The sequence below is a fragment of the Pelodiscus sinensis genome, chromosome 3 (assembly GCF_052426305.1).
Source record: "Pelodiscus sinensis isolate ZL-2025 chromosome 3, ASM5242630v1, whole genome shotgun sequence".
In the NCBI taxonomy this organism is placed as follows: Eukaryota; Metazoa; Chordata; order Testudines; family Trionychidae; genus Pelodiscus; species Pelodiscus sinensis.
The window spans coordinates 96,871,786-96,891,991 of NC_143054.1; the positions used below are offsets into that span (position 1 = coordinate 96,871,786).

Below are 20,206 nucleotides of genomic sequence, written 5' to 3' on the forward strand. Positions count from 1 at the left end.
TGTGATGAGGTTGTTGTGGGGCTGGCAAACTCAGAGAAGGGAAAAACTTAAAGAACAACAAACAACAGTCTAGTAGCACCTTAAAGACTAACAAAACATGTAGATGGTATCATGAGCTTTTGTGGGCACAACCCACTTCTTCAGATGACAGGAGTGTTGGATGTCTAGATCCAAGAATAAATAAGGGAAGTGGGGAAGAAGCAGGAGGAAAAAAGAGAAAAAAGGAGGGGAGGAGGAAACAAAAAGAGAGACAGTGAGTAGATGGTTCAAATAGTTACAAATAATAACAATCAGCACTTGCATTGGTTGGTTACGTCATTAGGATGAGGAAAATAGTGTGCGAGCCAGCCAATGTCTCTATTCATATCATTTGTTTAAGGATTAAACTTGTGAATGAAGTTAAGTTCCAACCCTTCTCTGTGTATTTGGCTTGTGGAATTGGCCTGAAACAAAATGGTGATTTGGGGATCCATTAATGACTGTCCAGGCAGATTAAAGTGTTCTCCAACAGGTTTTGGTGTATTGCCTTTTCGGATCTCTGACTTGTGTCCATTAATTCTTTCCCGTAGAGGCTGTCCGTTTGGTCAATGTACATTGCTGGCATTTGATGGCATAGATCACATTAGTGGATGTGCAGTTAAATGAGTTAAACTTCTGATTTGGTGGCTGATGTGGTTGGGTCCAGTGATGAAATCACTAGTGTAGATGTGTGGGCAGAGTTGGCACCGGGGCTGATTGCAGAGGTGGGTTCCTGGATGATTATGATGGAGATGCATTGCATGGTTACTGGAAAGAATTTGTTTGAGGTTAGGGGGTTGTCTGTAGGTGAGAATTGGCCTTTCCCCCAAGGACTCTGAGAGTGAGGGGTCATTTTCTAGGATAGGTTATAGATTGTTGATAATAGGTTGGGGGGTTTAAGTTGTGGACTGTAGATGATGACAAGTGGAATTCTGTTGTTTTCTCTTTTGGGCCTGTCTTGAAGGATACTCATGTCTGGATACTCTTTTGGCTCTGTTGATCGGTTTTTTCACTTCTCTGGGTGGGTATTTCAGTTTTAAGAATGCTCCATATAGATCTCATAGGTGTTTGTCTCTGTCTGTGGGATTGGAGCAAATCTGGTTGTATCTTAGGGCTTGGCTGTAGACAATAGATTGAGAAATGTGTCTGGGATGGAAGCTGGAGGCATAAAGGTAAGTGTAGTGGTCGGTAGGTTTCCAATATGAGGTGGTAGAAATTTGTCCATCATTTAATTGTACTGTAGTCTCAAGGAAATGGCTCTCTCATGTGGACTGATCCAGGTTGAGGTTGATGGTGGGGTGGAAGTTGTTGAAATCCCTATGACATTCTTCAAAGGTCTCTTTCCCTTTCAGAGAAGGGAGGAGAGCTAAAAGACTACTAGGAAAGGCTCAGTGAAAAGGCACCTTTTCCCAGCATCAACCTCCTCAGTCTGGCCTACAAGGCCTCTTGGCTAATGGAGTTGCCCTGCATTGGGCCTCTACTGAGGGTCCCCCCTGCTGCTCACTACACCTGGCTCCAGCATGCTCTAGTCCCAGCTCCACTCTCTGCTGTGCTGCCTCTAGCTCCTGGGCTGCTTCGCTGGCTCTGTGGCTGCAGCCCTGCTCCCAGCATGGCTCTGCTGCTGGACTGTCTCTCTGGCTCTCTCTCTGACCAGCATGGCTCCCCTCCCCAGTTCCACTCAGGCCCCTGTTCTCTCTCCTGACCCGGGCAAATCCAGCTCACAGAGAACAAGACTTTTCCCCCTCCACACCTTTCCCAGCCTCCTTACTCCCTCCTTAGTCTCCCTGCCCTGTCAATAAGGTTGTCCTGGAGTGCTGGCCTCTTCCCATTGTTCCTGAACACTGAGAGTAACAAGATCCTGATTTCTCACAGATCCTTCCCCTTCCTTTTGATACTGGGAGCTAACCAACCAAAAACCCCCACTGAGTTGTAGTAAGGGGCCAACAGTCCCCTTTCATGATCTACAGATTTAAGAGGAATATTTGTGGATCTGCAGGGCTCTCTCTGCTCCATTCTAATATTTCCTACTGCATAGTATAAGGTCTGAATGGATAATGAGGACAGAATAGACTCCTCAATATGTATAATAAAATACAAATTTTCCTTACAGTCGTAATCAGAATTGCTTGCCATTTTGGGGCAAACATTAGAACTTGGAGTCACTATTAACCCTGGCAGCATGTAATATAGGCAAAATTACAAATATTTCCACTAGGAAAATCCATATTAATGTATATGTGGGTACACACAAGCCAGTGAAAAGACTATCCATTCTAAATGTAGAAAGTCTTTAAACCTTAAAATGCCAGTATGTTTCATACTGCCAATCAGCCATATGCCCATCTCCATGGTAGCTGTAGCTACCAATATATAATGAAATCCACAACCAGGCAATCCTCACCTGGTTTCAAGTAAACAAAAGTTAAGTAAGATCCATGGAAAGATCAGATTTTTTTTTTTTACTGAGACTGAATCTTGTTGATTGAAATGGGACTGAATTATGATTTTGAATGAAAATTAAACTTGGCAGAGCTGTCTTAGTTGCACATTGGGTCTGAGGTCCAAAATCATCCTGAAACTCAAGGAGTGTGATGTAAAACAAAGGAAAATTGCTAAGACCTGCATTTTGCTTGGGTAGCATCTAGCCACACATAGTTAGAATTGTACAATCTTAATCTTAACTTTACTGCTTCCTGATTTATTTATTTTTTTGCCTATTTGTTTTGAAACTTTAATGTTCTTGTATTACGGTAGTACCTAAATGCTGTAACTACAATTGGAGTCCCACTGTGCTAGATGCTATACAGACAGATACTAACAGATATTCCCCATGACAAAGAGCCAGTAATTTAGGAAGACGAGAGACAAAGGCTGGGAAGGGAAATGGACATAGAAGTGAAATGTCTTGTCTAGTTCAGAGCCCTTAGCTGCTGCTAGATTTTTGTTTTGTCTTAGATATGTTTCCATATACATTAGTCTGAAAAGGGTTCCTATCTCCCCACCCTTGCTTATGCTATAAGGAGTTTACACTCATTCCCAATTATGTGGAATAGTTCCATGGTTTGGATACAGTTTTATAAACATGGGCTTCATTCCAGAATACAGCCAATCTTTTCGTTTAAAAAAACATACTTTTTAAAAGCCAAAGTAACCTCTTAATCTTTCTAATTTTCTCTTCCCTGCCAATGGTACCACATTATCTCATTTTTTGAGGTTTTTATGAGGATGGGATTCTAGATTTTCATTTGTCAGCAGCAAACTGCCAGACTCTTTTTATAGCATTCGTATGAGAGCAATTAATCACTTTGGTGTCACACTATCAAAGACCTTTTTCCCTTACAAAAGGGAATCACTAAGTTGACAGTATTTCTAAAATATGACTTGGTTATTAAGTGGTTTTCCAGTAAAATTTTTCAATAATCAGTAGGACTTTATCATAAATAACAATGATTTTCTATTGTTTATACCTGTGATAGAGCAGCCTTCATTAAAGTACAGTTACAGTTAGAGAAGGGACTAAAATTGTATAGTGGGCTTTCATATTTCTCTTTCATTGACTCTTGATCATATCTTCTCACTTTAAACAATGCTTATTTGTAATAGCCAGTCCTTTAAATTGTGTCTTGATCCCAAGTGCAGCTTGTCTTCCAATCTTTCTCAAACCTACAAAAAAACCTCACCCCTTTTTATTAGAACCTAGCTGGTAGTGTTATTAAGGACGTACGAAGCAGAATAGAGATAGTTTGTTGCTCTGTGGTGTAAAGATAAAGGCAAAAAATTGCTCCAATCAATGAAGTGAAGGACATGTGTTGGGAACATAAGCAAGCAGGTATGTTGTGTAAGAAGCTGCCATATGAAAGTTACATTTCTGACCATAATCACATTTTAAGGCTAATGAATTGTACATTTTCAGTGAGGGGAAACATAGGCTTTTAGCATCTAATATTGCTCAAATATTGCAAGATCAGGTAGATAGACTACATAGAATAGATCCAACATTAACATTACTGGGGATTATTTAAGGGCCAAGTGTGCAGCTTTTCCAGAAGTAAATCATAAATTGAACTTTCTATTCTGTGGAAAGCTGGGATTCACTCTTAAGTCTAGATTGGAGTCTGAAATGATACCACATGGGTGTATTTGTCCCTTTAGCCTGATAGGTTTAATACAGATCTTGGGAAGAAGTGATAATTGAGGTATACTGTTTTATGCTTTTATCTCTTTGCCTATAATATAACAAGTTCAAGTTCATATAACTCAAATGACCAAAAGACTTTGGGCAAGGAAAGATTTCATCTGGAAGCATCAATTTGCACAGATCATCACTAGCCTTACTAGTGTCTTTATTCCACTCTGTCCAAGCACATAAATGCCTGAACTCTTTGGAGCAGAATCTCTGGTGCAGGGAGGAAGATTCACAGTCCTCTTGCTGAACTCATACCAGAAGTTTCCATGCACGTAGATGAAATGAGGCTGGGGAAACTGAACTAAATCTGTTCCACAGCTTAAAGACAATTCTGCCAAGAGTGTGGAAGTATGAAACAATAACTGAGTTCAGTAAGTGTGTTTTTTAAAGCACACATTAGCATGCAATAAGCAATGTAAATAAATGAGCAGAATAACTAGATGCAGCGGTTGGTCATTTCAAATCTGCTCTAGACAGTGCTCTGGTGTTAGATGAATGACAGCAAAGCCAAATCATTGGTGAAAAGGAAAAGAGGATCAGCAGCAATCCATTTGGTATCATTCTACATGCGTGGTCTGCTATAACTGGTCTGAGCAACTTCTCTACCAAATCTTTCTAATCTTTATTTAATGCAAACATGAAATTGAATACACACAGGGAGTTATACTACTTCTTCTTTTACAGAATTCACACACCAGACCCAATAAGAGGGCATCAAGCTTACTGGCACTGATGCATATAACTACTAGTAGTTTAAATAAATGTGACAGAATGACTATTATATGCAATTGTTTTCCTTCCACCCTAACAAGTCTAGACATTATTAAAACTCCTTTACTTGGGGATGCACTGTGATAAGAAAAGCAAGCACATTAGCAATGGAATGTTTGAACTAAAATGTTTTAAAATCAGAAAATTCTGATGAAAACATCTGACAAAGTGGTTTTTAACCCATGAAAGCTTATGCCCAAATAAATCTGTTAGTCTTTAAGATGCTATAGGATGAAAACTGGAAATAAAAGACAGAAGAGTGGAAGCCCTCCCTTCTGTGCTCTAGATCAGTGTTTCTGAAAGGAGTCTGTTTGAACCCAGGGAAAGGAAAAGAATTCATAAGACCTCTGGAAGGGTTCAACAGGACAGCATAGAGGAACCTACAAGAAAAGCATAACAGTGAGAACAAAATACAATTTGGTATTTCTTTAGGATGGTGCCACAAATGTAGTAAGGTCATGAATTGTCTATCTCTATAGATAGAACTGTGTGTAACAAATATAAACCCTATATTTCATAAGCTAACTGCCCTTGGAGACAAGCTGTGCTCCTGAATTAGCATTTATCCCTTAGTCATTACGGAGCTGGCAGTTAGAGCTCATTAGTCACCCCAGCTGGGTGTAATGGGGCCTACTTAGGCTGGGCCCAGCTGTGGTAGACTCATAGACCTTAAGGTCAGAAGGGACCATTTTGATCATCTAGTCTGATTCCCTGCACAATGGTAGAGAAGCAGGGGATTCTGTAAAGGGAAGAAGAAGAATTCCTCTCTGGGAAAATGTGTGTAAGTTGGGCTTTGGAGGAGCACTGAGGTAGGGCCTAAGTTAAACTATAAGAGCCTTAGAAGCAAAATGCTGCAGTCTTTAGCTAAGGAAGGCTAAAGGGAAAGAAGGCAGGTTTTTAAAAAGGCTCCACCCTGGAGAAGGGGCCAGGAAGCAGAGGGCTTCTGAAAAGCCTGAACAAAGCAAAAGAGTGATGTGTATGGGCATTTGATCTGGACTGTAAGTTGGATGTTCTGTTGTGTAATTTGGCTGTGGAGCTGAGCTACAGAAAACCCAGAGAAGGAGACTGGAGAACATTCTACATAGAACTGGTTGTTTTTCTGCCAATGAAGTAGCTACCATCAGGAAGGGGTATGACGGGGAGATCTCTTGCAACATCCTATCCAGGAACCAAGGATGCCTTAGAGGTATGTGTATATACAGTAATGCTAGTCTTTGTTTTAAGTAGCGAACTTTATATGCACCCGGGATACAAATGTCCCTTTTAAAAGCCATGCTGCAGTGAAGAGATGATTTGTGGATTTCTGTAGCATGTTCTACCTGTCTTTATATGGAAGATTTGTGCCTCTAAAGCTGTAAATCTGTCTCCTATGCCCCAAATGATGTTTGCAACCCTCAAGGTTGCTACTAACTGTAATCACTGTCATGAGCAGCTGCTGATGTATCTTCTGATTGTTGCTAGCATGGAATTGGCCTGTACATGACTATCTCTCTCAGGTACAGTGCTGTTGTTGTAATGGAGAAAACGGAGCTAGCTTTAGGTTGAGGATAGGTGAAGTTAGCTGGATCTTCCAACTCTCAGTTATAAGGGAGGGACCAACTCGATCTGTTTGGTAGAGAATACAGAAATCATTACAACTTTGAACATGTGTTTTAGCTAGGGATGTGGATTTGGAACTTCTTTGGTTCAATCAGCAGCTCTTTTGCTAGTTCACAGCTCTGTAAACTGGGCAGTACTACTATACCAATCTCACAGAGATACTGCCAGTCTTAATTACTTGAGATCCTCAGACAAAAGGTTTAAGAGAAATATATAGTATGACACTGTTTCTCTGAAACCAATGGAAGTTTAATGTGGAGAATGGATTCAGACTATGCAGTAGGGAGCCATGCTGATCTGAAGAATGCAGTTGACTTGAGAAATGACCAATCTGTAACTTGTTTTTTAAAGCTTCAACTGGCCTGTGGGGGAGTGCATATTAAAATGCCAAATCTAATTTTCTGTTTTACTAATGTTGACATTCAGTGCATCACCTTTTCCTAGAAGTTCTACTGTCAATGTCTTTTGCTTTAAAAATATACATTTTAGAACCCCTTTCTATTTTTATTTATTTGAATCCAAGAAGGCACCAGGCTTAGAAACTTTCTTTCTTGGAGTCAGATTAGTGTAGTCTAGACAGTTGGAAAAAGATACATGTACCTTTTTCAGAATTTTTTTTTTTTTTTGGAAGAGGCTTTTCTGAAACTTGGCCAGTCTACACTGGGCCAAATTTCAGAAAATCCTCTTCTTGGAATTGTCCTCCTCCTCATGAAAGGGTTTTATGGAACCTCATGAAAGACAGGGCTTCTGAAAGAGCATGTCTGCTCTTCTGCCCCCCAAAAAAGGCACAAGAGCAGATACGTTCCCTGGATGTGGTGGAGTTTTTCTGGGATGCCTCCAGTATCCCAGAAAACCCCCATAATCTAGATGTAGCCTGAGTCTGACTTAATGCACCCTGTGATCCAAAGAGCAACCTGGATGCCAGAGCCTAGGGCTAAGGCAAGGGCTCCCTGGTAGCTAACAGTGAGCCTCAGCTGGCTGACCTCTTGAGTGTATCCCAACTCACTAGCATCTAAACTCATATTCTACTTTACATGATGCAGAACTAGTAATACAGTGGTTACTGTTGTGTGGTGTAAGTATCATGGGTCTCTGGTGAGGGTGATGCCTCCTCAGAGGACATCAGAAATGGTTGGGGGGGGGGGGGTGACAGACATTAACTGTAGAGGCTGCACTTGGAGGAGGAGCTGGAAACTAACTGGCAGCACATTCACCCATGTAGGAACAGGTAGGGCGCGTATAAAGCCAGGGGGCTGGCTGGAAAGGCTACAGGTAGGCTGGCAGCAATCTCTAGGAAGAGGGAGATGGTGTGGAGCTGATAATCCCAGAAAAAGGGAAGGTGGCTGGACAGGCAGAGTAGTAATCCAGTGACCGAGCAGTTAGAGCTGGCAGCGGAAAGCCCAGAACAGAGGAACTGAACCTGGAGTAATGGGTGGGCAGGTCTAGGTTCTTCTACTGCCCACTGGGGAAGTGGTGCCATCAGGACAGAGAAGACTTCCTGGCACTTTTTGCATAGACATACTTTGAGTAACTTCAGAAGGCTGGGAGGGGGGGAGACACAAAGTGTGGTCTGACTGGAGGGCCAAGTCATGAAGAAGACACTGGAGTGAGGCTAGTATGTAGGGTAAGGATGGTGGGAGAACCCTGACCAAAAAGGGGTGCACCAACAGGTGGAGTTAATTCCCAGATTGGCCCACAGGAGGTGCCAGTCTTGTGAGTGGATCCTGTGACAGGGTAACATTACCCAGCACACTTACAACTTCTTGTATGTTTCAGAGGGGTAGCTGTGTTAGTCTGTAGCTGAGAGAACTTCATCTGAAGAAAAGGGTTGTGTCCATGAAAGCTCCTGATACATCTACATTTCTTGTTAGTCTCTAAAGTACTGCAGGACTACTTGTTGTTTGCATGTAAGTTGAGCAAAGAGACCATGATGGTGCACTGACATAAAAAGATGATTTGTTAAATTGTCAAACAAGGGATAGTGAAGATAGCCACTTAAGTATCATGACATGGAGGTGGGAAGAAGTTGAGAAGATGGCAGCAAAAAAAGTGTGAGTTCCCTGGTGGGCACAGCAAACTGAGCACACCCTCCTCCTCCCCCCCCCCCCCCTCCCCCCGCCGGTTGCCTTCCTGACTCTGCACTTATAGCCCCAAAGTTTGGGATTCCAGAGAGAGACATTTTGACTTTCTACTTCTGCTGAGAGAAATCAATAGCTTCGAGATTTGTGTTTGGATCCTGGCTAAACTCATCAGCCATGCTGGAAGACTTGTGGTGAGAAGATTACTTAAAGCCTCTGTTCCAGTTTAAGCTAGGTTTTAATCACAGAAGTATAATTTTCATTTGTAGCCACTTCTAGCTCAATTCCCTCTACTGTTTATAACTCTTTAAAAGCCAGTTATTTGTTTCAGTACACAACCTGGTGTTCCAAGCTGAAGAGCAAAATCATCAGCCAAACTGATGCTGTGTACGGGCCTTTTAAAGGATCAGAAAAGTTTTCTGAGTGCTACAGTGAAAGGGTGTGAGCACTGCAGTGGAGATGAAACTCAGGACTGCAGAATCTGTGTTGAGCTGTCTGCTTGTATCAGGGCTTTGAGCCAAAGCAGCAGACCACAGAAGATCTCAGGCTACAGGGCAGGTGGTGATGCAGCCCTTTACAGGGCTGCATGGATCCCAAAGCATCTCCCACCCATCCAGTGTCACTTCTTGCAACAGTACTGAAAATAAAACCAAGCACTATACATTGCTCAACATAGCCAACTCCTCCTGCTCTGCTCCCGTTCTGCACATGCCTGCCTACAACTTGAGGCAGGGGGGTGCCTCCTAAAAGTAGCAGGTGAGAGGGTTACATAAGCTTCTTAAACAATTCCAATCATACTGCTACCTTATCTTAAAATCCCTGGATTAGACACCAGAAGGACTGCTTATTTCATGAAGCTCTGGAGGTCCTATTTTCCCTGCCCCCACTACACATACCAGGATGTTCGTGGAAAGAGAACTATTCCCATAGGATTACAATGTTTGCTATGAAGTGTGAACTTCATATTTAATTGTAATTGCTAGGAAAATTGTACTTTACCACCAAAGAATGCTGAACTTGTGACAAAGTACCCCTTTTATTTGAGGAGGAATATGGATGCTGCCGCATGGTTCCAATTAAGTGGAGGAATGTTCAGTCATTTTCGGCAAGCTGAGTTTTACACCGAAGATTTTGACAAACCAATAAATAAGTCTAGAAGGCTATACAAATACAGTAAGTCAGAGGGGCAACACCCACTGGATCATCAATTTTGGTCATTGTCTTGGTCATACATACTAAAATAGTACTGTTTAGGAAATGAGTTTAATCTGTAGACATAAAATAGCATGCTTAAATGAGACTCTCAATTGATTACCTCAAAATGCTCATGTTGAAAGTTTGAGGAAACTTTGTCCTCAAGGCAGGAGTGATGCAAGTCCCACACAAATCCACTTAGTAAACCTATTTATCAATCAAGATTTGCTCATATAATTCCATGTAATAGACATCAATGTTACTGAATTTTCCAAAAAGATTTCAAACCACCCAAGGTCTATTTCTCTTGATCAATCACTTTTTTAAGATAGATTTTAAGGGGTTTTTTTTGCTTCAATTTCCAGGAGTGTGGACACACAACTGCCTTCTTTGATTTAGTTAGCTATATCTAGATTCTTTCTTTTTCTTTTTCTTTCAGTGTTTCCTAAAGCAGTGTTTCCGAAATGGTGTTCTGCAAAGTGAAAATAAGGGTTCTGCAAGACAATTCCAAAATTAATATTTATGAATTTTATTGGAAACAATTTTTCATTTGACCACAAATCTCTCCCATCATGGCACTTCCAGTTTTGCAGGAGGGGTCTGATACAAGTAGTACTACTCCCTGGGGCAGGGCGGCAGGATTTGTTCCTATATTATTGTTTGTTATATACTCATTGCTGCCCAATTCTAGGGTCCTACAGCATGTCTCCAAAGAGATGGCTGCTCCTACACAAGCTCTCTTGAACAGGCAGACCTTGCCTAAACATGGCATTTGAGAGTGGGAAATTGATGGCTTTAAGAAAAGCTGCTCTGTCTGAAAATGGTTTTCTCAAGTGTCCTACTGAACTGGCATAGCTAACTGTGTTGCTACTACGTGCCCTTAGTACTACTACTTCACGATACCTTATAAACATAGGTATTTATGTAGCATTCCCATTTTACAGATGGCTAAACTGAGTGTGGGTGGGGTTACGTGATTTGCCCAAGATCCTAGAAGGAGAAACTACTAGACTGGAGAAGAACATGGGATATCCTCACTTCCAGGCCTTTACTCAAATAATTCTTCTCCTAGTCTTTCTGCTGGGCTTCTGAAGCTGATCTTTTCGTCTGTTGCTGCAGGACTCAGGTATCTGCTTGATATTGGCAGTTTCAAGTAGAGAGATGGCTGATACCATAAACCATAGAGAGGAATTGCACCATGGGTCAGACTTTTTTCCCAAAAGGCCTTTAGAGTGTAAGGATGCAGGTAGCACCTAGAAAGACTTTCAAGAGACACCTTGGCACTTAACTCCCCTTGTCTAGGTGCCCGATGCTCCCTGAAGTCACTTCTGAAAATTCCACTAGGTGCTTATGGATCTCTGAAAATCTGACCCTGCATGCTATAGGCAGTGCATACTTATGATATTGGTTCCTTACAGGTAGAAAAATAGATCTCCATTCTACTGAGGGCATTTTTGTTCAACTTTAAAAGTAGCAATACACAGGTCCAGAAAGGGCAGCTTGAAATTCTGCCTAGAACTTCAAGGCTATTGCGCTCATACCTGTTACCTGTCAGTTTGTTGGATGACACTGCCTGGGACTGGAGAAGAGCTAAAGGCGATGGAATGATAAATGGCAAATAAAATCCAACTTACTGATAGTGTGGTGACTTTCTGTTTGGAGAGGCAGCACAGTCTTATGGCTATGGCACTGGACGTGGGCTTAGGAGATGGAGTCTCCATTCCTTCCTTGGCCACAGTATCCAAACAATTGAGGATGACACGTTCAAAGCAGTTTAGGAGGATTAAATGCTCTACTATCATTGCATCCAGTAGGATTTTAGTATCCAACTTTAAGTTGTTTTAAAAACCTACCCTTAATCTGTGCTTTTTCTCCACCTCAACCTAGGGAACTGGGGCGTATTTCCTTTTGTATTGTCTAGTTAAACTGTAAACTCTTGAGCAGGGACTCTTGCTATGCCCATTTGCAGTGCTTAACATGGCAGGACCATCATCTCAGTTGGAATATTTAGATGTTGTTCTGATATAAATAGCCATGATTAAACTGCACTGTAACCTGCTCAGGGTTGGTTAGGCTATTTCTATTCTATTCCTCTAGACTCTGGCATATTGCTAAAGGCTGCCTTTTTGAAGTGTTGTTATTTTTGGTCTTACAACTCTTTCAGAGAAAAGAAAATCTAGCTAATCTTCCTCTGTACCTGACCATGTCTGCAGCAGGCCAGGTTTCTTACCCTCCCAAGGCCAACAAACTCTAAAAGCAAGACTCTGGCTAAATATTTCTAGCAAACATATTTAGACTCTGTCTTGTGACTAAAGATCATTCATTTGAGGAGGACTTGAAGGGCTTTTATTTCCTATAATGGGAAACACAATCTATCTAAAGCTTGAAAATATTCTCTAGTGGTTGACATTTGGGGGTCAGTTGAAAGTTATACTTATCTTATGCTCCCATTGTCTGAGCATTCTCTTGATGAGACTGTTACAGTCAGCATTTAAGTTTCCATTTTTAGGCAACAAATGTGATTTTTTTTTTTTTTTTTTTAACTTTTATTTGCCCCGACCTTTTTCCCAGTAGCTTTACCAATTCAAAATGCTTCTTTGGGTCTTTGTTCTGGTAACAAATATATTAAAGGAAATGTACAGTTAAATCTAAGCCATTGATTATTTTATTAGGACATTGTTCTGAATTCTCAGCATTTTAATAGCTCAGACCATAAATCTAGGAAGTTTAGGACTAATTCCTACAGACTACAATTTGTCCTGAATTACTGCAATATTGTGATGGGACTATTGAATACCTGAGCCTTACTTCTTCCATTTGTAGGCTAGATAAATCAAGCAATATGGCATTCCCTGAAGCCACAATTAAGTTACTAGAATAAGAGAATATATCGTATTTATACTTTCTGTGGTTGAAATATCAATGTTCCATTTACATAACTTGCTACTAGACTGAAAAAGTGGCTGATTTCTGAATTTTTGTGTGTCTTGACAAGATTTGTGTAACACTTCAACCTGCACCTCAGTTTGCATGGTCATGGTGTAAGGAAAAAGGGCTTTCTTATGAGAAACAAGTTAAAGGTCAAAACTCAGATCCTATGTCATTGCAGTTTCTTACTACTAGCTATCAGGAGGGAACTGGTACATCTGGGAACTACATTCTAACTTCCTTTAGGTCTTTGTGGTGGCTGGTCAACAACCTCTGGGGCATCAAGCTAATAGCAGTATGGTTAGGAACTATCCACTGTGCTTGAGGGTGGTTCTGCTGCTATGCTGTGAAATGTACAAGGTTGAAAGCTTTGTCCCCTGTGAATGCCCCAGTGCTCCCTGCAGCAGCCATACTGCTATTGGCTTGGTGGCCCAATAGTTGCCTCTATGTATACAGTAAAACAAGTTAATATCACAGCTTTGAGATTATTCACATGCAAAGTTTTGGTTGTTTTTTGGGGGGGGCAGGAGGGGTTGTTAGAAAATGTCCACTTTCAAAATTGGAACTTCATGTTAAATTGCTGAAATCTTATGCAACTTCTCTAAAATGTAACATTCCAATGACCTTGAACTTAAAATCATCCTTTGGCAAAGAACCATGAGTTTTCAATACAGAAACTTGAATAACTGATTTAAATTTTTAATTTAAAAAAAGATGGAAACACTCCCACTAAAACAAGAGTCCACTTTTGTACATGCCAAATGGAAACTCCTTTGTAACTTGTATCTTCAACCAGATTTGTGGAATACAGTGTACTTTATTTTTAAACCATATTCCCTGATTTAAGTGTGGGGAAGATGACTCAATTCCATGCCTAACAGCTGCACAAACTTTAAAAGTTGGGTAAAATTTCCCAGCGTGTAATGGACCATTCTAACATCAGAGATGCAAATAAGGTGATGACAGACTATTTACACACTTACACATCAGAAGAAAGGGATGAAGCTATTCCTCCTCTCTTCCCCCTCCCCCCACCTTTCCCCTCACCAAAAGTAAGTGGTTTAGTTTTTCATAGTGATGAATGGGTTTCCTTTAAAAGCACTTGTTCCCTCATCATTTATTAGGAAATGTATCTACCCTTTGATATCACACCTTAGATCAACTTCTTGTGTTGAAATGAATCAAATTTAACAACAATCTTGTTTCAAAATGTTTTGTTTAACTGGGTAAACTTTAACAAAAAAATACAAGGTAATATTTCTTCACAAGGTAAAATTCATGCCCCAAATCCCATACAGAGAGCAGGACAAGGCCTTGACACCTTTTAGCCCAGTTCTTAGGATTCAGATGGGAGACTTCATGCTGGTTCTCCGTATAAGGGTGAATTTGCCTACCTGCTGTAGGGGAATCTGTGGAATTCGTTATGTCAAATGTTGTTGAAACTAGATTTTTTTTTTTTAAAGGTTTAGGTGTTTTACCACTTAACTGAATTTTAAATACCATGATTTGTGGTGGAAGTAACCAGTGCAGTTAATCGAATTAGCAACAAATGAATATTTCTTATGGGCATTACTCATCCTCTGATGCATCTGGAAAAACAGAAAATAACTTATTTTAAAAAATTAGCTGGCCAAACTGTAAACCAAAAATTGCATAATAAGGAAATTGCTATGGCGCTGATATTACACACCTTTGTACTTATAAACAGCTGTGAATTTTGGAAGCTTCACAAATGTAGTAATGAATAATAATGGCAAACTTGTACTTGGTTTATATTTTCTGTTGTCCTAGTTCTAACTTTTAACCAATATATAGGGAGCAGAAGAGATCTCATTATTTGCTGCTAATGGGAACCGTTCATAAACAATGCATAGTCTGAAAAGTCTCCAAACTACTTGGTGAATATTTTATGAGTAACTATTACACTTGAACAAGGAGTGGTTTATAAATGACTTCTAACCCCTAAAAGGAGTTAAATTTTTATAAAAACTCTCCAGGCCATGAGACCAAATGATACAATAGCCCCCCATCCCCCCCACCAATCAAATTCCTTATTAAACTTTCAAATGTTTTGTCCCATGTAATACTTAAAGTCCAATAGTACCTTGCCAAGGAAGTGGTAGAACTATTACATCATGTAAGAAGGGTTGTTTTTTATATTCACTTAACCAAGAATACTGGAATAAAGTTATACCCATGTTTCTGCTGTGAATAACTACTCTTATCTTTGTTCTTTGATCTACAAATAATTAATGTCCACTTAGTAATCTTGGAACCAAGATATGCCCATTTAGCTCTTTAAATATCACATCAGAATAAATACATCATTTAGCATTGCTGATTCCACTGGAGTATGTTTATGACCGTAAACATGATGACATTGGGCCAGGTATCAGTAGAAAATGAGGCTAAAACTAGGCATGTGAACATAAACCTGTTCACATGATTAACCCATGAGCCTGATCTCATGGGTTAATCATAAGTTACACACAGCCTCCCCTTCCCCCCCCCTCCCCCCCATATCAGAGGGGTCAGGGAGGCAGGAATCAGCTTTTAAACTGGTTCCCCTTGCATGCTAGCTCCTGAGGAGCTGCCTCTCCCACAGCTGCCTTCTACACAGTTCTCCCACCCCCCTCCTGTCAGAGGCCACTGGCCCACAGAAAAACCATTCAGAGCCACACATGGGGGGGGGGGGGGAACCCTCACTTTGATCTGGCCCCTATACGCACAAATTCAGAGTGCCAGGGCTCCCCTAAAATGCCGTGTGTGTGTGTGTGTGGAAGAACACCAAGGCTCAGACTTGCTGTGTGGCTGGAGTATGAGCATTAGCTTGACTGCTGGGGGTGGGTTGAGCCCTGAGCTTCACAGTGGGCCAGATCAAGGTAAGATATAGAACAGAATTGGTCAGAAACCTGGTCCCTGTGGAATCCCACTTGTTATACCCTTCCAGCATGACATGACTGAACAATTGATAACTACTCTGGGAATGGTTATGCACCTATCTTATAATAGCTCTATATAGCTATATTGCATTTCCCTAGTTCAGTGGTGAACAACTTTTTGATCTGCGCCAGAGGGGCCGCCAATTGCCGGGCTCAGCCTGCCAGGTCTAGGCGCCGCGGGGGCTGCCAGCTGTCAGGACCACCACCTGGCTGGATCTAAACTCTGCAACCTCCTGGGAAGACATCCATGATCCCTTTGGAGCTTGCACATCACTGCCCTAGCTTATAATTTTTGAGGTCATGCCTGAGAGGTCATGCCTGACTATCAAATGCCTTAAGTCTAGGTATATAATCACTTCTCCTTTATGCACAAGACTTGTAATCCTAACAAAGCTGTTAGATGATTTGACATGATTTGTTCTTACAAATCCATGCTGACTATTACATATCTTCTAAATGATTCCAAAAGGATTCCTTAATTATTTGCTCAATTATCTTTCCTGGTACAGAAAGCTGATGGGTCTGTGGGTCTGTAATTCTCCGGGTTGTCCTTGTTTTGTTTTTTGTAGATGGGCACTATGTGCCCTTTTCCAATCTTCTGGGATCTTTCCCGTCTTCCACGACATTTTAAAGATGATAGCTAATCAATGGCTCATTTTGTCAATCAGTTCCTTGACTATTGTAGGATGCATTTCATTGGGCCCTGGTGACTTGGAGACCTCTAACTTGTCTAACTTTGTTTTCCTATTTTAGATTCTGAACCTACCCCATTGAACCTACCCCCATTGATAGGCAGCTAATCACCATCTTGGTGAAAACCAAGCCATAAGCACCTCCACTGCTTTCACATTTTCTGTTACTGCTTCCCTTTCCTCCCCCCTCCCCACCTTGAATAATAGGCCTACTTGAGATGTAAAAGAGTAGTCGACTACCTGACAAGCCTAGTCTTATTGGGTAGTTGAGCCAACTACTCACACTTCCCCTGCACTTGCTGCCTCTGATAAGAGCCAGCGGATGGGGGGAGCAGGAGTGGGTGCTAGGGGAGCTGGCTTAAATCAGTCCCGTCCCTCTCCCCAACACCAGTTTCATGGTGCAGGAGAGGCAGAGGTGCTGTGGCTCTGCCTCTTAAATGTAGTAAGAGTACTGCTTAGACCTGGCTCATGTGGCCCCTTGGTCTAATTATATTAAATTGTGATTAATTAGCTAATGTAATAGATGGAATTTCCATTGACTATTCGATTAGTCAATAAGGGCGGGGGGAGAGAAGACCGCTAGCTACGCCACTGGCTCCGTTTAAATGTAGTAGAGCCAGGCTGCAGCACATCCAGGTTCTACTATGTTTAAACTGCAGAGCTGCAGCAGGAGTAGCTAGTGGTCCCTCCCTCCCTCCTCCTTATTGACTAATTGAATAGTCAATGGAAATTCCATCTATTACATTAGCTAATTAATCACAATTTAATATCCCTAGGGCCTACCCTGTCCTTAGTCTTCCTCTTCATTCTAATAAATTTGTAGATGTTTTCTTGTTACTCTTTCTAGCTAGCTTGATCTCTTTTTGTGCTTTGGCCTTTCTGACTTTTTTTCTCTGACACTTGTGAAGGTTTATATTCATCCTTCATAATTTAACTATTTCCCTTTAATGCAGAACTCCCTGATTTTTAGATCTTTGAAAATCTCCTTGTTAAGCCAAGTCCTGCTTACCTTTACTTGCCATACCTACCTTTCCTACTCAGATATAGCTTGCTGTTCTGCCCTTAACAATGTCTCTGAGAAACTGTCAGCTGTTTTCAGTTGTGGGTTTTTTTTCCTCCTTAGGCTTGCTTCCCATGGGATCTTACCTACCAAGTCTCTGAGTTTTCTGGACTCTGCATTCTTGATATCATTGTCTTTATTTTGCTGTCCGCCCTCTTACCATCCCATAGACTGCTGAAATCCTCATTTCATGATTATTTTCACCCTAGCTGCCTTCCACTCTCAAATTCTCAACCAATTCCTCCCTATTAGTCAAAAATAAAATCTAGAACAGTCTCCCTGTTAGGAGCTTTCTCCACCTTCTGAAGTAAAATGTCTCCAGTACATTCCAAGAACAACTTGTTTGGATAACCTGTGCCCTGCTGTGCTGTCTTCCTGACAGATGTCTGGATAGCTAAATTCCCTTATCACAACTAAGTTCTGTGTTTTGGATGAATTTGTTTGTACAAACCTCTTCCTGGTTAGGTGGTCAGTAGTAGACCCCTACCATGATGACATCCTGGGGGCTGGGGAGATTGATTTACCCAGAAACTTTCAACAGGTCTATCTCCTATTCCTATCTCAACTTCAGTCCAACTTAATACATTTTTTTTAATACATACAGGTTAGACCTCCCTGGTCCAGCACCCTCGGAACCTGGATGAGGGATTTTTCCAGACCACCTCCCCTCACCCCCCTGTCTTCCTAGATTTCTCCCCACAGCCTAGCTGAGCCATTGCCTCTTTGCCCCCCACCCCTGCAGCCCAGTTGAGCCACATGATGGGCTTCCTGGCTCCTGCTCCCCAAGCCCAGCTAGGCTGCATGTTGCTTCCCCCCCCCCCTTAGTGCTGGGATCCCAGCCCTCCTACCCTCATGCAACACCAGGACTCTCTGATCCTGGAACAGTCATGTGCTGGAAGAACCATGGATGTTGCCGGACCAGGGTTATGGTTTATAGAGATGCAACCTGTATATAAGCACCTCCCTTTTCCCCTGCCTGTACAAACTGTGCCTTCTATACCACTATTCCATTCATGTATATTATCCCATCAAGTCTCTGTGATCAACGATCATAGCTGTGTTAATATTACTAGCATTAGAGTTCTTCCTGCTTATTTCTCGTACTTCCTCCCATTTACTGTATTTAACATCTAAGGTACTGTATTGTTTTTGCCTCACAGTTCTCTTGTCTTGCCTTTATCCCTGCTATTATGGCCCATGCTCCTACCCATTTTACCCTTCTCTCGAGGCTTTGGTTTTGACCTAACCAGTGGGCTTTGATCACCTGCCCTCTTCTCTTCTCTTCCCCCCCCCCCCCCCCCAAAATCAAACATAACGAGTAGGGGATTATATTAGGTTAGCCAGTCCATATACAAATATATGCTTTCCCTTCCTTAAGAGATGGATCCCCTCTCTGCTTAGTTGTCTTTCCTGGAACTGCATTCCACAAACAAAGACCAAGCCTTCTTGGCTACATCATCTTTGCAGTCAGGCATTCACCTTCACAATGCATCTCTGTCCAGGCCTTTTCCTTTTGGCTGGAAGGATCTAAGAGAATGCCACCTAGACTCCCAGTCCCTTCTCCAGCAGTGTACCAGCAGTCCAGTGTAGCTGGCTAGCTTCCTCAGCCTTGGACGTCTCCAGATGAATACTCAAAGAATGCCTCATGAGCATGGATGCTTCTCAACCTAGCCACCACCTTCTGTAGCTCTTCCACCAGCAGCCACCTTTCACATTGGATGGTTCCCTTCAGTCTGGCTTTCTGTAAGTGGAAAATGCAGGCTACAGTCTCTGCACAACCACACCAAGATCTGGGGAGAGGCATCCATGGTCAGGCTGTCTGGCTACAGGCACCTGTGACATAAGTAGTCTTGGTAGTGGTGATGTGGCCCTTTATAACCACAGTGGCTATATTAAGACTCCTACCAACAAATTCCCCCTTGAACTCCTTTAGTTGCTCAGCCTGTAGTTTTTAAGGTCGTCTTATTAACCACAGGGGGGAGGGTGATCATAAGGATGGTTGAGGCTGATCCAGCTATCTTGTCCTAATATTATGTGAAGTTGAACTGGCACTTAATTTGTAATGGATCATCCTCCTCCCACCCCTCAAAGCCACTTTTTATGAGAATTGCCTATGAGTAGATTGTTTTCTCCAATTTACAAAAGTATAAGTCTGTATTGATCTGGATGCACAAAATGCATATTTGTTTTTCCCCCATTGGATGAGGAGAATAAGGTGGCTGCTGCTGCAAATGTTACAATTTCAGAATTTATTTTCTAAACCTTCTGATTTCCTGCATGTGCTGGACTCCAAATAAAACCTGGAATGGCTTCTCTAAGAGCATGGTGTTCAGTAATTTTGGAGAGGGGCCTCCTCAGAGCAATCAAAGTTGCAATCCTAGTTTATGATACTTTGTCCAGTGTGAAACATCTAGGGTAGTATTCCATATGGAAGGGAAATAAAACAGGATTTGGAGCTAAATGTCAATATAATCCTTCCAATTGTATAAAGTGTAGGAAAGGGAGAAATGCACAATATCAGCATCTTTTAATTCCTCAAAGATGAAACACATTTTCTGTAATGTAACTACCCATACCAGTGATAGCCTTGTATTTGATTGTCAGCAATTGAGGGAGAAAATAGGAAACAATCATGAAATCAACAGCTTCACTTTCTGCACAGGAGTCTCTCAAAAATGTGTAGGAAAACATGACCTGCTCGCTCCTTCATTAAAGGTGGATTTGCTAAAATAACTGAG

The 20,206-nt window shown here is 41.6% G+C and overlaps 1 long non-coding RNA gene across 1 annotated transcript in view; it reads left to right on the forward strand.

The window, feature by feature from the left end:
* The first annotated feature begins 5,690 nt into the window (after window positions 1–5,690).
* LOC142827880 (uncharacterized) overlaps window positions 5,691–20,206 on the forward strand; it is a 65,639-nt gene continuing 51,123 nt past the window's right edge. The window contains exon 1 of the long non-coding RNA XR_012902673.2: window positions 5,691–6,161. This is a non-coding gene — a long non-coding RNA (uncharacterized LOC142827880). The remainder of the gene's footprint in view (window positions 6,162–20,206) is intronic.